Source organism: Gossypium hirsutum, chromosome D12 (assembly GCF_007990345.1).
Source record: "Gossypium hirsutum isolate 1008001.06 chromosome D12, Gossypium_hirsutum_v2.1, whole genome shotgun sequence".
NCBI classification, from domain to species: Eukaryota; Viridiplantae; Streptophyta; class Magnoliopsida; order Malvales; family Malvaceae; genus Gossypium; species Gossypium hirsutum.
The window spans coordinates 57,696,996-57,714,516 of NC_053448.1; the positions used below are offsets into that span (position 1 = coordinate 57,696,996).

General features: G+C 30.2%; 1 pseudogene; it reads right to left on the bottom strand.

Moving 5' to 3' along the window:
* Positions 1 to 11,155: 11,155 nt before the first annotated feature.
* Positions 11,156 to 15,925, bottom strand: LOC121224322 (probable trehalose-phosphate phosphatase F; annotated as a pseudogene).
* Positions 15,926 to 17,521: the final 1,596 nt, after the last annotated feature.

The following is a 17,521-nucleotide window of genomic DNA, read 5'->3' on the forward strand; positions in this document are numbered from 1 at the left end:
TTTTGTTGATATTGTTATTATGGATATTGTAGGGAAAATTATGCATGTATGTCTTTATTCATCAGCATAGGACCGACAATCCTTTGAAAACAATAGTCGAATTTTTTGTTCTCTCTTCTCTGCTAATCTTGGATTTTTGTTTGTTCTGTTGTAATTTTCGAGTCCTTTTTTGATCTCCAATACCAGTAGGAGTATTCTCTTTGAAGGTAACTTTTGTTTTTGGCTAGTTTTTTGGGTTATAACTCGTTTGGATCTCCATTTTGTCGTGTTTGATTTCATGTTTATTGATCTGGGTATGCTTGATTTTGTTAGTTTTAATGGGTTTTGTTTATTTTTTTTGCTTAATTCTTGTTTTGATCTAATTGCCTGATGGGAATGTCAATTTTTGTTTCTTTATTCTCCAATTTCTATTTTATCTTTAATCTGGTAGATCATGATGGTTCTATCTGCTTGTTAAATCTTTATTCTCCTATTTTAAGTGCAAGGGAATTTAAGAATTTAATTTGTTATTGGTAACTAAGCATTAGAGCTTAAAAGATCTTAGCTCTGAGCAAATTTTCTGAATGGTTGTTGAGTTCGTCTTATTCTATTTTTTCTTGCTTTCCGGTCGCGTGATTGATTATGTTAATTTCTGCCTGGATTGCTTATCAATGGCAGTAATGCTCAAAATAATGTTCAAACTTGCAATCTTCTGATTAATTGTGTTAATTGTTGATTTTGATTTTTCTACGGATGACAAGATTCGAACATAGTGTTTAGGGTATTCTCCTAAGAGCGTGAAACAACTGAAAGCATGTGTTTGGAATTTTGTGTGAGTGTGTGTAATAAGTGGTCTTTTGTTATAATATAATCAAAATGATGGATGATTGGTTTAAAGAATGGCCGTTTCTCTTGTTAAAATTCAGTATCATGTGAAGTTGGCAAATCTGTGTCTATATGGAAATGTAACTATTTTTTGTTAGAGGAAGAATGCTGGTTGGTAAGTATGTATATTTGGTTTTGTACTTGATTCCTTTTGAGTGATATAATGCATGGTTTTAGGTGAAATGCAATTTATGAATTTGTAAGTTTTAGGCCAAAATTCATATGTTAATCGATAACTTGTATGTATAGTTCAATAAATTGCTATTCAAGTTGTACATGTTTGGTGCAACAGTGGCTTAAGTTAATTAAGGTATTGATATGAGATCATTCGGTATTTGGGAATATAGTATTTAATAAATAGGAAAATTTGAACATACTTGTTTAGAAGATGTATGGGACTATGTGATTTGGATTGGTGTTTATATTTCATAAGCATGTACTCTGTCTTAATAGATAAAATGGTAAAATCGGCTAAAGCATGAATTACTAATGACACATATATATAAGTATATGTTTTGGTGAATATCATGAAAACACATATTTACTATGGTTTGAGAGTTTTATAATGACCGTATATGTATAAATTTACTTGGATTATGGATTGAGAAATGGAAAGTGGCACACATTTATATGTGTATGTGCACAAGTTAGTAAATAAATAAAAGGTATAATTTTTGGTTCTTTGAAAAGTTCAATATTGTATATGTTATTTTGATCTTAGTTATTTGGTTGTGGGTTATGACTAGTTTTAAAAAGTTATTAATAAGGGTTAAGGGTGTTACATTTTTGCTGAGAGAGTGACCAATTTATACATTTTCAATACTGACAGGGACGAAAAGAGCATTTATTCCAATTTGTTATTCGAATTATTTGAATTGTAAAATTTTAATTTGACTTGAAATCAAAGCTCAAACAGTTTATTTGAGTTAACTTGAAATTTTTGAATAACTTGATTTGATGAAAATCTAATTTTGAATTATCTTTTTCGAATGGAATCAGATTTTGCTCGATCTTAAAATCTTGACAAAGTACAATGATATCTTTACTCAAACAACTTTTCAAGAAATCAGTACATGTTGCAATTAGTGTCTTGTTTGATAAATTTATTTGAAAGTGGAGCTTCCATATTTAAGTTATAATTGTTGATTAAATTATTTATACATTTCTTAACAAATTTATGAATCATAAATTATAATAATAAAAGTTATTTTGAGAGTGGAAGTTAAAATTCTAATATAATCGATAAAATGTAACATTATTTATAGCTAATGGGATCTTGTAACTTGGAAAATAAAATTCAAAAAAAAAAATTAAACATTCATTGATAAAATGTATATTTTAAAATAAGTTGTATTCTATAATAATTTTTAGTTGAGTCATTTGATTTTAAAAATTACATCAATAATTAAAATAAGGACTTTAATATTTTATTAAAATAAGGACTAATCAATAATTAAAATAAGGACTTTAATATTTTATTAAAATAAGGACTAATCAATAATTAAAATAAGGACTTTAATATTTTATTAAAAATCACGAAATTTAATATTTTAATAACTTCAATTTAAATTTAAAATGTTATAAAAGTTTTAAAACAAGAGAAAGAAGATCATTAAAGCAAATCCTCATACAATCCAAAAAAATAATGTTGCTTAGAAAATCTTTTCACATTTTAACCTTCTAATTATTTAGTAATACAATTTATTAATAATTAGGATTTTTTTTTAAAAAATGTGGCCAACCAAAATATCTAACTTTGTTGCAACGATATCATTTAGTAGATACTATTTTGCTTCGTGTGTTCTAAATTTGTATTGTTTATTTTTATTTGATAATGTGTAATTGCAACTTCAATTCATTGATAGTGTGTTCTAATTTTAATATGTTCTAATTTTAATATGTTGCAGTAATGGCTCGTCTGCCTTTAATTGCACAAAGTGTGAGGCGTAGAAGAATTGGTCTTACATTGACAATATGGTTGGAAATCTGTAGAATTGCGATTTGGTTCTTGTTTAGAATGGGTGCCAGCCTTAGCCTACAGACTTATAGACCAAGGATTAGGTCCTATACCTTAGATTTTTATGCAAAACGGGATTATGTGAAGAGACTTGTATATGCTAGTGACGAGACTTGTATTGAACAAGTTAGGATGAATAGAACTGCCTTTTTTAAACTATGTGAGATGTTAGAATCGATAGGGGGATTGAAGTCGTCAAGGTTCATGCTTGTTGATGAGCAAGTAGCAATGTTTTTACATATCATCTCCCATCACCTGAAAAATCGAGTTATCAAGCATCACTTTAGAAGGTCCGGGGAAACTGTAAGCAGAGCATTTCATAGTGTTTTAAATGCTGTCATAAGCTTACAAGATGTCTTATTTAAAAAGCCGGAGCCAATTACAGCCGATTCTTCTGACACAAGGTGGAAATGGTTTAAGGTAGTAGACTGAGTTTTATATATAGCTTGTACAACATTTAGTTGACTTAGGTTTAAATTAGTATTCTAACACAAGGTTTTATATCATGTGATATAGAATTGCTTAGGTGCTCTTGATGGAACCCACATAAAGATTAGGGTGCCAACAGTTGATAAACCTAGATATCGAACCCGAAAAGGTGACATAACAACAAATATACTAGATGTTTATACACCTGAGATGCAATTTGTTTATGTTCTTCCTGGTTGGGAAGGTTCAGTTACCGATGGACGGGTGCTTCGAGATGCCATTAGTAGAAGACATGGACTAAAAGTTCCTCATGGTACAGTGTATACTTAGAGGAATTTGAATTATTCATTAAGATCAAACTTTGTTTGCTGAATTAATCATTTTTTAGCCAATTTATTTTATAGGTTGTTATTATCTAGTTGATGCTGGATACACAAATTGTGAGGGATTTCTTGCACCATTTAGAGGATAGCGATATCATCTGAACGAGTGGCGTCAGGGTTATCAGCCAAGTTCTCCGCAAGAGTTTTTTAATATGAAACATGCCTCAGCGCGTAATGTCATTGAAAGATGCTTTGGCTTATTAAAACTTAGATGGGGAATACTTAGGAGTCCATCGTTTTATCCTGTAAGGGTGCACAATATAATTATTATTGTATGTTGTTTGCTCCATAATTTTATTCGAACCCATATAAGTATTGATCCCATTGAAGCGGAGGTGGGAAAAGGATTACCTACTAATGTGGTGGATGACGATGAACCGAATATCACAAATATTCATCCATCGGATGCTTGGGCAACTTGGAGGATGGAACTAGCCAACCAAATATTCGATGAATGGCAAGCATCTAGAAATTAGTTAGATTTAGGGGCAAATTCAGTTTGAATTGATTTGTTAATGTTATTTTATGTATCTACTTTATGAAACTTTGGTGGTCTTTGATTAAAATTCTGTATTGTACTAAACTTTGTTGAATTATAATGTAATTATCTTTTCATTATGCATGTGTTATAAATTTAAATTTAGTATTGAACTACCGATATAATATTATAAACTGTTCACCCAACAATTAAATGATATTCAAAATAGTAAATAATGTTAATTTGTTTTTTTTCTTAAGAACAATATGTCAGGTGTTCCACCAACGGGTGCTTCTTCTCAAGCTTCTCGAGGAAGCAAAAGAAAATGGGTTACAGAGGAGGATGCAGCCTTGGTTTCTTGCATGGTGGATTTGCACAATGTAGGAACATTTAATGCTGATACCGGGTTCAAAGCCGGTTATTTGAACGAGCTAGAGAAAATGCTAGAAAAGGCTTTACCAAGAGCAATGTTGAAGGCGAAACCAAATATTGAATCTCGGATTAGGTGCCTAAAAAGGGAATGGTCAGTCATCTACGACATGCTTAATGGCCAAAACAACAGTGGTTTTGGTTGGGATGAGCATAGGCAGCTCGTTGTTGCTAAAGATGCAGTTTGGGAATCCTATGTAAAGGTAAAATGTATTTCAAGTATTTATTTGTTTTTTTACAAAACTTATAACTAATATGATTTCCTCATTTTTTTTAGAGTCACAAAGAAGCCTCTCAGTCCAGACATCGTTCTTTCCCTTACTACAACCAGCTTACTGCGATATACGCAAGAGATCGGGCGACTGGGAAATACGCTCAAACAGCTGCTGATGTTCTTGAAGAAATACATGCTGAGGATGAACGTACTACAGTTATGAATGAAGAGAGAAACACATTCTATGACTGCGAAGCTGACGTCTCTTTAGACAACATGGATGTTTCTGGTACAGATCCGCGAGGAGATAGAGACCAAGGGGGTTCCTCATCTTCAAACAAGAGAAAGAAGAAATCTGATGCTTGTGATAATGTGTATTCTTCATTTGAGGAGGCTGCCACTTTGTTGGGGGAAAAAATCCAGGCCGTTGGCGATCAAATCAGTAGGACTATGGCCTCCGAGGTGGTAGTTCAGCAGAAGTCAGAGGAAAAGATGGAAGAGAAAGCTTCAAATTTATATTCAGCCTTATGGTCAATTGAAGGTTTAACCGACGATCAGCGGTATGATGCTTTGAGTAAAATTCCCGATCATCCAACTCAAATGATCGTTTTCTTTAGTTTACCTTCTGTTGCCCGATTGGAATGGGTCAGAAGATTTCTTTCTCACCATTAAATATCAATGTTCAAACTTTTTGATGTTGTAAAACTATATAACATATGGATTATGATGTACAATTTCATTTTCATCTAACCTTTTCTTAATATAAGTTAATTATGATTATGCAGAATATAATTCTCAAGTTATATATTGATTTTAGTAAATTCATATAAGAACATTTTATTATTAAGAATTTTATGAAATTATATATCACTGTTAAATTATATTTAATATTAATTATTTTAAATTGTATAAATTCATATAAGAAAATTTATTATCAAGAATTTTATGAAATTTAATATTAATTATTAAATTATATATAATTATTATTATTTTAAATTATACAAATTCATAAAATATAATTTATTAGTTATAATTATTTTAAATTTTATTAAATCATATATTTTAAATAAAATAGATTTAATATTAATTATTTCAAATTTTCATTTATAGTATCATATATTATGATTTGAGTAAATTCATATAAGAATATTAATTATTAAGAATTTTATTAAATTATATATTTTAATTATAATATATTTAATAATAATTATGTTAATTTATATTTTACAGTATCATATATTATGATTTGAGTAAATTCATATAAGAATATTAATTATTAAGAATTTTATTAAATTATATATTTTAATTATAATATATTTAATAATAATTATGTTAATTTATATTTTACAGTATCATATATTATGATTTGAGTAAATTCATATAAGAATATTAATTATTAAGAATTTTATTAAATTATATATTTTAATTATAATATATTTAATAATTATTATGTTAATTTATATTTTACAGTATCATATATTATGATTTTAGTAAATTCATATAAGAATATTAATTATTAAGAATTTTATTAAATTATATATTTTAATTATAATATATTTAATAATAATTATGTTTAAAAATGATTAAATTATTTATTATTGATATTAATAATCTTATTAAAATTTAAATAACAATAACAATAATTACCAAAACAAATTTCTGCTAATTATTAAGAATTTTATGAAATTATATATTTTAATAAAATGGGTTTAATAATAATTATGTTTAAATATGATTAAAATATTTATTATTGATAATAATAATCTTATTAAAATTTAAATAACAATAACAATAATCATTTACCAAAACAAATTTATGCTAAGGGTATTTTAGTTATTTTAGTTTTTTCCATTATGCTATTACACCTCTATTCCATTCAACCAAACACAAGATTACTATTACGCCTCTATTCCATTACATTCAACCAAACAGTTGATTTGCTATTACACCTCTAATCCAATACACCTCTAATCCAATACAGCGAACCAAACGCACTGTAAAGGTTTAAGGTTTAAGGTTTAAAGCTTTGATTGGTAAGTCAATTAAGCCCTTTTTATTTAGTTTTGATGATTTAGAAGCTTTAAAACAAAGTTTTGTTGAAAATAAGTTGAGGTTTTGGAAGTTTATAGGTTTTTAAGCATGGTTCATGTTGAATAAATTGTTGAATTAGGGATTTAATTGAATGAATTTTAAGTTAGAATTGATAAAGGGATTAAATTGTAAAAGAAACTATAAGTTTTATGTTTTAGGGACTAAATTGAGAGAAATTCGAAATTAGGAAAACATGCTGAAATTTTAATAGTTAAATTTGAGTTTGGATGAAATTTGAATAGAAATAGAGTGTGAATTGAATTAGGAAAGTAAGTGAACTTAGTTAGGATCAAATTGAGAATAAAGAAAAAATTGAATAGAAATTCAATTATTTATCATAATTAGTGCTGTAATTAATAGTGTAAATTATTATTATTTTCGTAGCTAACAAAGAACCCGAGGCATCGGCATCAAAAGGAAAGGAGAAAGCTATCGAGGACAAAAACGGGAGATTTACGGTTTGTATTACTATAATTTGAATTTATTTATTTTCAATTGTTAAATTTCAATTAAAATACTTGGTAAGTGAAATTGAGGTGAGTATTAAAATATTGCATTGAATAAAAGTGAATGAAATGAATTGAATCGAAGCGAAATCATTTGAACTGTATATTGATTAAAAAGTGGAAAGTGAAATTGAATTGAATTGTGATTGAATCGAAAGTGAATTTGAAATAGAAAAATGATTTGAATACCCTATTAACTAGTCGAGCTGAGTCGGATATAGTTGGCATGCCATAGGATTAGAAGAGTTCAGGGATACTTCGACCTCGAGTTGGTGAGACACTGGGTGTCACTATATTTCTTCGGATAGATTCGATGAGGTACTGGGTACCAACTTACTTCGGCTTGGCCGATGAGACACTGTGTGCCAACTTTGCTTGGAACTATCCGATGAGGCACTAGGTGCCATTCTGGTGTGTTTGGTTGGATCCGTGTATCCGCCAAAGTCCGAATCTTGTTAATAGGGGCAAAAAATGGAATAACAAAACTCAAATGAAAATGATCGACTTTATTCATGAAGTGAAAAGTGAATTGAAATTGAGAAATGTGAATGAAAAGAATGAATCAATGACTCATGAAGATATTTATGTTCAAATGAAATGTTATATGATATTAAATTGATGAATAGCCAAATTGAGTTGTTATTGTTGAGAAATGAAAGTTAAGAATAAATTAGTTTATTTATGAATTAATTGTTATATAATTTGGCATGTTTATTTTTTATTTTACTTAAATAATTTAAATTATAGTAATACCACTGAGTATGAAATACTCAGCGTACGGTTGTTTCCGTGCGAAGGTCATTAGGGTTCAAGGTCCAGTTCAGCATCCAAAAAGATCCCGACTCCATCAAGAAAATTTTGGTGATGTATTTCTTTCTTTTGTTTAAGTGGCATGTACTAGGTGATTGAACACGAGTTGTATATATATGAAGCCAATTAGCATAAATTTATATGAATTTATAATCATTTTATAATATGTTTGTTATTTATTTATGAATTAATTGTAAATTGTTTGATATGTCTAGTAATGCCTCGTAAACCTGTTCCGGCGACGTTTTGGGGTTAGGGGGTGTTACAGAGAGTTAAAGTTGTTTAAAATTCTACTATGCTAGGAATAATATGTATAAGTGATGCTGTGGATTTATTCACCTTGTGAGTTGTTGAATATAACTTCACGAGTATTGCGGTATTAATATTGAATTATTCTTGATGTGCATAAATTTCATATTTGAAATGAATTAATATAATTAAAGTTTATACGAGCTTACTAAGCATTTATTGCTTACGTAATTGTTTTCCTTTATTTTTTAGATTATCAGAAGCTCGATTGGGTTGGAAGCTTGTCGGAGCTATATCACACTATCCATTGATTCTATCGGTACTTTTGGATGTTTTGATTTTGGTTATAATGGCATGTATAGGTTATTTCGGATAAATGTTGGCCTATATGTGTTTTGTTGATATTAACCACTCATTTGGCTTGTGTTTTGGTATTTTGATATATGTATAATTTGCCTTCAAATATTGATGTATGGAATGATTTGTGGTTGAATGATGAAAGGTAAAATAGTAGTTGAAAATGCAAATGAGGTATGTTCTATAACTTGGTGTGATTGGGTACCATGCTATAGTAAGTGTATATGTATTTGATGTTATTGAATAAGTGGTACAATTGGTACCAAATGGTAAGTTTTAGTAAATGATTTACATGTTGTGTATTAATATGATTAGACATAAAAGTTGATGGATTACTTGGTTACATGGATTATATGGTTAAACATATTTGTAATTGTCATTTAAGATGCCTAAGGGTATATTGGTTGTATGTGAATAACACTACATGTTTAGGGATTGATTTTACTTGTTTTGGATGTCATAATATGACTTGTTTATATGCACAATGTTAACTGAAGGTACATGCCTTGTTGGGTGAGAAAAATGGCTTTTAAAATAGCCTATTTTCGTTCACTCGGGCAAAGACACGGGCGTGTGTATCAGTCGTGCGTGACAACGGCCAGGTGACAAGCTGTGTGCCCCCTGTATCTTTTAAAAGAATGCAAGTCAGTGAATTACACGACCTTAGATATGATCGTTTCTCTTGATCGTGTGAGTCACACGACCTGATCAGATGGCCGTGTGACCCCTGCAATGTTGAAAATATTAAATGTTCCCGAAATTTTTTTGAGTTTCTGGTTTAGTTTCGATTTGTTTCTAATGTGTATTTTGGGCCTCGAGGGCTCGTATAAGGGACAATATGTATGATTTTGATTGGTTTTTAACATGAATGCTATATGTTATGAAATGTTTGTATTTTCTATCTATTTGATTTATAAACTTCGGTAATGCTCCGTAACTCTGTTTCGGCGATGGATTCAGGTTAAAGGTGTTACAATAACTTTTTTTTAAGTTGATAAGTAAAATTTGTCTTCAAATTTACAAAGTCAGTTTTCAGCTCAAACTTTGTATATGCACTAACCCTAAATAGGGTTTAAGGTTTACAATAAATCCTATTTACAATTAGTTTAGAGGATTTTTCCTTATCCAATAAATGCTTCAACACTTGCGAAAGAATATGGTCACAAAACATCAAAATAAAAAAAATTAAAAAACCGAGATTTCTTTTAGTTGAAGTTGGAATTGATTTAAAATTCTCGACTGAGGCAAATAAAAATTACTAAACTAAAGAAATCTTATTTGCCATTGCTATAGAGTTTGAATAAATAGGAGGAAAATAGTTTGGTAGTTGATGATTCACTTTCGAGTTTAGGGTTAATAAGATTAAGGAGGTAAAGTTTTGAATTACTGTGGTTCAATGAAAAGGTTGAGTTTGAGTGTATTTATGAGCCAACTGTTAAAGATTTAGGTTATTTTCTTTGCATGTAATGGGAAAAGTCTAAAAAAGAAGAAGCTTGACCTCTTCACCTAGAAATGTCAAAGTTAGATCAAGTAAATATTAAACTCTAAATAGAAAATTATAAATTTCAAACAATTCATTGAACTCGATACCCATTAATGTTGAGGTTAAACTACAAACTTAAAGCCCATAACATTATAGCTATAACCCAAACCCTACACCATAAACCTATCATCCCAAACAACAATAATTTTTAGCATGTATTGTTGAACCAACTGCGAGAGTTGTCCCCTTCATCATATAAAATTGTTTTATGGTCACAAATGATATTTTGAAGATAAGAATCAAGATGCATTTTAATTTTTATTCAAGTTAGCTTAATTTTTTAAATTTCTTCACATATTCATATTGTAAGAGAGATAATGGTAACATATAAAATATTAAACATATTAGAAATACCAACATTTCTAATATTTATGTAAAATTGTAAAAGTTTATAATATAATTGAAGTAGTAAGACAAAGTCGTAATTTTTCAACGACTTACTCAACATTCATTGATTCCAAAGTTGTTGAATAGTTTAATTTTAAAAACCCAAATAAAAATCCCATTCGTGTTCTTGAATATAAGCAACTTTGGACATGGATTCCTATAATACAAATTGAACGAAATAATATATTATTTGGTATAACAAAAATGCTATTAAGTTCAGTTGCTGCATAGCCAAGTAACTTATCTATAATTCAGTCAAAAGCGATATGCGACTATTGATCACATATTTTCTCCTTGTAAAGAGACTACAATATTGTCGTGTCAGAGAGTGACGGTCGGCAAAGTACACTAAAATGATGGAGGAAAAAGATGCTAAGCTTGTGGATCATACTCCCATGGACCAGAGAAAAATGCTTTACAATATCATGGTGAACATAGTTTATTTAAATAATTTGTATATATTATATTTCAAAATTCTGACAAAAGATTTGAAATAATATGGCCATTGCATTTGAACGACCGGATTCTTTATAGGTTTAGAATCTTAATAAAAGAAACTGAAAAGGAAAAAGGAAAATAAACATATAATTATTATATTATTAAGTGCTCTTTGATGAAAATTTGCTGTGTATGCTTTTCTTCAAGCTTTTTCAAACTTCTTCCATGTCACCAAAGCCTTGAGAAATTTCTTCACCTGCACCATAATTCCATGTTATTGTATATGTTACAGCATAGCTTTGCTTTGAAAGCAATGAAAATAATAACATTTCTTCACCATGACTTTTGTTTTACCTCTGATGGGTCCCTGACAGAGAAAAATGCATTGCTTTCTTTGGGCACTGAAGACACCAATATCCCATAACCCAGATTTCTTTCCCGAAAAACCTGATTTAGTGTTTTAAACTTGTATTTAGAATCTGATGGAAAATTCCCTAAATGGCACATAAAGTAAACCTGGAATTCGAGTTACATATACTTGCCTTGAATGCATCCTCATCAGTCTTGTCATCACCAATATAGAATGCAAGCACATCATCTCTATCACTTAATCCTGCACCAATCTGCATATTAAATTATACCGAAACCAAAATTATCTTGACATCGAAACATGGAGTGAAGTGAAGTACCGAGGGATTCGAGCAGAAATTCCACTGCTTTCCCTTTATTCCAGTCAATCACAGGACGAATCTCTAAAACCTGAAGAACAAGGAAAATAAGTAAATATAGCATGAGGTAAAATGGTAAGAGTTTTCCTATAATGTTAACTATAATGCCAACGAATTCTAAAGAATATAAAAGGGGTTGAATTGCATACAAAATAACAAAAACAGGACTTGTTTCGATACCTTCCGCCCGTGAGTCAATCTCAAACGAGGATAGTCTTTCAGAATATCATGAACACGTTGAGCGATGGTTGGCCAGTTCTGAGAAAAGGAAACAAAATCGTTTGGAACTATGTTTTTCTTTCTAGAAACAAAATTGCACTTGGATGTTGGAACCTTATCTCTCACCTTCTCCTCTACATTACGGTAATGAACAGAAGTACAAAACTTGTGATTCTCAACATTTGCACCTTTAATATCTTTAGTATTCTCGACAAGGGTTTTAAAAACCTGCAAAACAAGCCAGGCATGTTCACCTCTCGATGTTATTAAAGAGTGATCTAGAACAAAAGGAGCTGAAGGTAACATTTACGCACCTCGTCAATCATAGGGATGAATTCTCTAGCGGGCTGGAAAAGGTTTACCTCCTTGCCCTGCTGCAAAAGCTAATGATTAACTTGAAATTGAGAATGAAGTTCACAATATAAACACCTATTTGATAGCCTCATTATGGAGACAATAAATTCGAGAAGCTGTCTAAAGTATTACAAGTCTTACCTGTTGGTCAGTTGATCTAATACAATTTGGATGGTCACCAGACTCTGCATGACTCATAGGGCCCATAATGTCCATCCCATGACTACCAGCATAATAAAGTTCAGTTAGTCCTACCAATTCATAAACCTGAAATTAAGAAACAAAACAAAAATGCAGTAAATGAGACCATATTGTTACCCGAGTTTGGATGATAGCAAAGGACAAAGAAGCGAGTAAAAACATAAGAACATTCGTGAATGACCTACGATCTACCTTATCACGGCTTCTGCCACTAATAATTGCTGTTGGGAAATACTTTGCAACATCCCTGACAGCAGAACGCATCTGAAAATATGGCAAGATTTTTGTTCTTAAATTTTAATCGAAGGAAGATGAAGACAACCGAAGCAACGCCATAAACATGCATCAAAATGGACCATCATACTTACAGAATCAGACATAAATGCCCGATCTGGGTCATCTACTATGGGGGAAAGGGTACCATCATAGTCTAGGAAAACTGCAACCTTTTTGTTCTTGGCATTTTTCAAGATTTGATCAAAAGATTTAAGTGCAGATGGATATTTAATCTGCATATTCGGCATAACAACAAGCAAGAGAGTTTAACTAGTGAAACGTATATTACAATTAAAATTATATGTATCAACAATTAAATCTAGGCATACCATCCAGGAGCAATAAGCAATATCAAAATCATCAGCAGCAGCCTCAATGGTGAAGTCCTTGTCCTTTATTAACCTCTTACGAGGGGCGATGATGATCTCATCGCCTCTAGCCAACCATTGGACCAAACATCCTCAAGCTTTCCAGGTTTCTTTCTAGGAATCGTCATATACTTGCCCGAGGATAAAGATCCACCTGATTGCTGATAGGAGAGCAGATTCGAGTGGATTCCTAGTCTTGAATTGTTGACTGGAATAGGATCAGTGAGAACTGGAGATGAATGATTTGACTTCAACTCCATAAGATTCAGACCACTTTTTTTTCCTTTTCGTCGATGATAACTTCAGATCACTTTTTAATACACTTATAACAGGTTAAACTAGATTGTTTACGATAGAATCAGCTTTGTTAAGTAGAGTTATGAAGTTTCAATCCTTAAAAAGAACTTTTTATCCGACCCTCTTGTCAATGAAAAACCACCTCTTCAATGTTTTCTTATCACTACTGCTGGGTGAGCAGTCCATCAATTGCGGGCTTCCTCGAAACTGGTGAACATCACAAGCAAAAATTCAAAATACCAAATATCAGCAAGCTGTAAATTTGAGATTTGAAGTTCTTTTATCTCAAGTAAAACATGTGTGTACCTTCTCATCTCCAAAGCTACACCACATTTATGGCAGATAACAGAACATTATTTGCCTAGTAATATGATTTCCGAATTTGACCAGAATGTGCTAAAATCTGCATGTAGAAAATTGGAAAGAACCGTTATAATCCATCCATACATAAATACATATATATATAAACGTATGTATAACTAGTGATTCAATAACAACATAAAATAATAACTCAGTTTTGCCAATATGACAAACAAGTCCTAATATTTTTTTCCAACAAAAGGACATAGCAAACAGTGAAAAGCATATAGTCATTTATATAAACAAAACAAGGTAAATGAATTGAAGGAGGGATATAAAACAAAACAAATAATAGATGTCAGAAAATTTTCACATATAGCCTACAGATATTAAGCAAAAACAACAGCAATATTTTACAAATTAAAAAAAATATAACTCAAAATGACGAATATATATATACACACACACACAAAAGTTGGGGGAAAAAAAACTTAGTAAATACACTTATTTGATCACCATGGTAGGGAGTATCACCTCATTTTCATTTCTAATTTGTCCAGATCATACATTCATCTACAATCAAGTAATACTTGAAAATCTAAATGAAATGACTCACCAATTTGTATCAAACTAAAAAGATCTTGAAACATCAATATAACATACATGAGATTATTATCATACATGTGATTACACTGCAGATCTAAATCCATACATCAACATCAAAGTATTATAGTATTAAAACACACACTAATAAAAGAGAGAGAAACAATTCACTAATACTATTAACTCTTTTTCCAAGAAACAGCAACTACCAAAACGATCATATTTAACACACACACCCCAAAATTGTAAATAAAATAAATACAGTTGAAATAAGAAAAAAAAAGTGAAAGATACAAAGCTACCATATTAAAACATCATTCATATTTTAAAAAGAAAAAGGAAGACTATTCATGGTATAATCTCACGGAATAATTACTATCAGCAAAGAAGGTTTCATTTTTAATATTCTTGAAATGTTAAAAAAAAAAAGTTAAATCATTCGAATTTCGTCAATATAATGATATTCCAATGACAAAACAAAAGAAAATTAATCAATAATAAAATTGTACTCAAACAACAAAAAATATCAAATCTTTAAAAAAACAATTTTTATTTGAAACTGGGCGACCCTAACGAAAACATAATAGCAATATTGAATCATCGACAGTAATTTGATATTTTCCCTATTTAATGTTAACATGAGAATAGAAAAAAGATTAAGACACGTTTCTAAATTTTTCAATAAATTTTTTACCTAGTTCTTCATAGGTAGGAACCGACAAAATAGAAACTTTTACAAAATCAAATAAACAAACAAATGAAATTGACAATCAAAATCGTTTTTCTTCTCTTATATACACTACAGCCACCGAAACAGGAAAAGATCCCGTACACCATTAAAAAACAATTAAAATATATATATTTTTTAAAAACAACAAAGAAAAAGATTAAAAACTGAAGACAAATAAAAACAGACCCACAGAAGAAGAAGAATCAAATGTATAACATCCCCAAAGGCTGGAAATATATAGCTGGGTTATAGATACATCATATGTTTATGTGTTTGCGTGTTTTCATTTCATTTGACATGCATGTCTCACCCAAACGAGTTAAAAACCTTAATGTGAAACGAAATAAGAGATCTTAAATCCTTAAAAGCATCAAAGAATGAGAACCCAACAATTAAAAATATAGAGACAAAAAAAAACGTTTAATGTAACGAACCTGGCTAACGAGGTGAAACCCAGACGAAGAACCGGTCTCTAAAATGCAGTTCTTACGAGATTCGACAAAGGCGGAACAAAAAGAAGAAGAAGAAGCAAAGGTTTTTATGGAGATGGAACGGAAAATCTTTTTAAAAATCTGGGGGAAAAAATTGAAAATAGAAGCAAAAAAGAAGGAAGAAAAAGAGGAGGAGGAGAATTTAGAGGCAAAAATGGTTACCTATTTATAGAGTTTGAAGAGGAAGGGAACGTGTTAATCAAGATAAGTTGGGTTTTTTTTTTTTTTAAGGAAACATAAGCTGTAATTTTCGTTTTTATTTTTGAAAAAAAGAAAAAGAAAATATGAACCGTATTAGAGCAATGCCACCTGTAAGAGTATCGGGTGACGTGGCCACGTGTCAGTTTGGGTCCACGGACGTCGCTTTCTTGCATTGCTGGCAGTCGTCGGTGACCGCAATTGTTTTATTCTTTTTAAGATAATAAAATCGGATTATTATTGTCTAATTTACTCACTTCCGGAATTTTAATTTTATTTTTTGTGTCACGTGGAAGAAACAAAAGTAAAGAAACAGTTTCCGCTTTGTCACAGTTTAGCGATGAATGGAAGCACACATCTCGTGCGAGAATTCACGTGGCTTCGCCATTTAAGCTGCCCAAAGTGCCTTTCTATTGTTGGATTGAATTAAAAAATAAGGGACAACATTTCTGAATTAAACCGCCATTATGCCAAAAAATGAAGTCTAACAGAAATATGACCAATGATGATTGGCAGGAGGAAAGTAATTGACGTCAATGTGAGCAGAAATTAAGAAAATTAAGGGAGGACAGATTTTCTACTATGTTAAATATTTTTTTAGTTTTTGATAATAACAAATGAAGAGAGAGTGTGGTGTCATGAACATTTTGGCAACATTTCCTTATTTTACATCAACTAAATGATTACTGGTGGGGTAATTAAACAAGTAAGTAAATTAGTTTCTTCCCATATTTTGATAGCCTGGAGATTCCCATAATGTAGGACTGATGAGGAAGTTACTTCCCACCTAGAGACCTAAATCTTTTTGTTATTTGTGCACGTAACCTCCTGATTCCCTTCACCATGTTTGAGATTTGACTCAATTACTTGTGGGCAACTATTTCATTGCATAATATGAAAAGATTCTAAACTCCTTTGATGTAATTACTATTTCCCACTTGTTTCTGAATTAAGGAATCCCTGTTTAGTTAACTAATTCATAATTATTTCATTTTCATTTTTTTACCCATTGTGTAATTGGGAAAGATTTGTATTACACATCAATTAGTTTGATTTTTTTATAATTTTATTTAATTTACTTTTTATATGATATATTTAAAACAACCTACATGTTCACAATTGAATTTATTCTTAGAATATGCACTCCAGTTTACTAGAAACATTTAAAATATATATTATTCTTTTTGAAGATATTTTTTTATTCAATTTAGTGCATCTGCATGTGTTACAGCTTTTTCTTCTTCTTCTTCTTCTTCAACACGATGCATTTGCATGTCTTAGGGCTTTTTCTTTTTTTAAATCAACACAATTAACCGGAATGGTGTTATTTGGTGAAAAAAATAATTATTTTTCTAATAAGTCGACTACCCATTCTAAAAGTAAATTCAAGTATAAATATTTTGAGCATTTTAAATATATAGCTTATATATAAAAAGTAAATTAAATAAAATATTTTTTAATAGATTTAATTAATTAAATATTTTTTAAGAAATTCCTTTTTTATTAGTATGCTCAATAGATATTTTAAATTTTATTAGAAAATATTTTTATTTTTATTTAT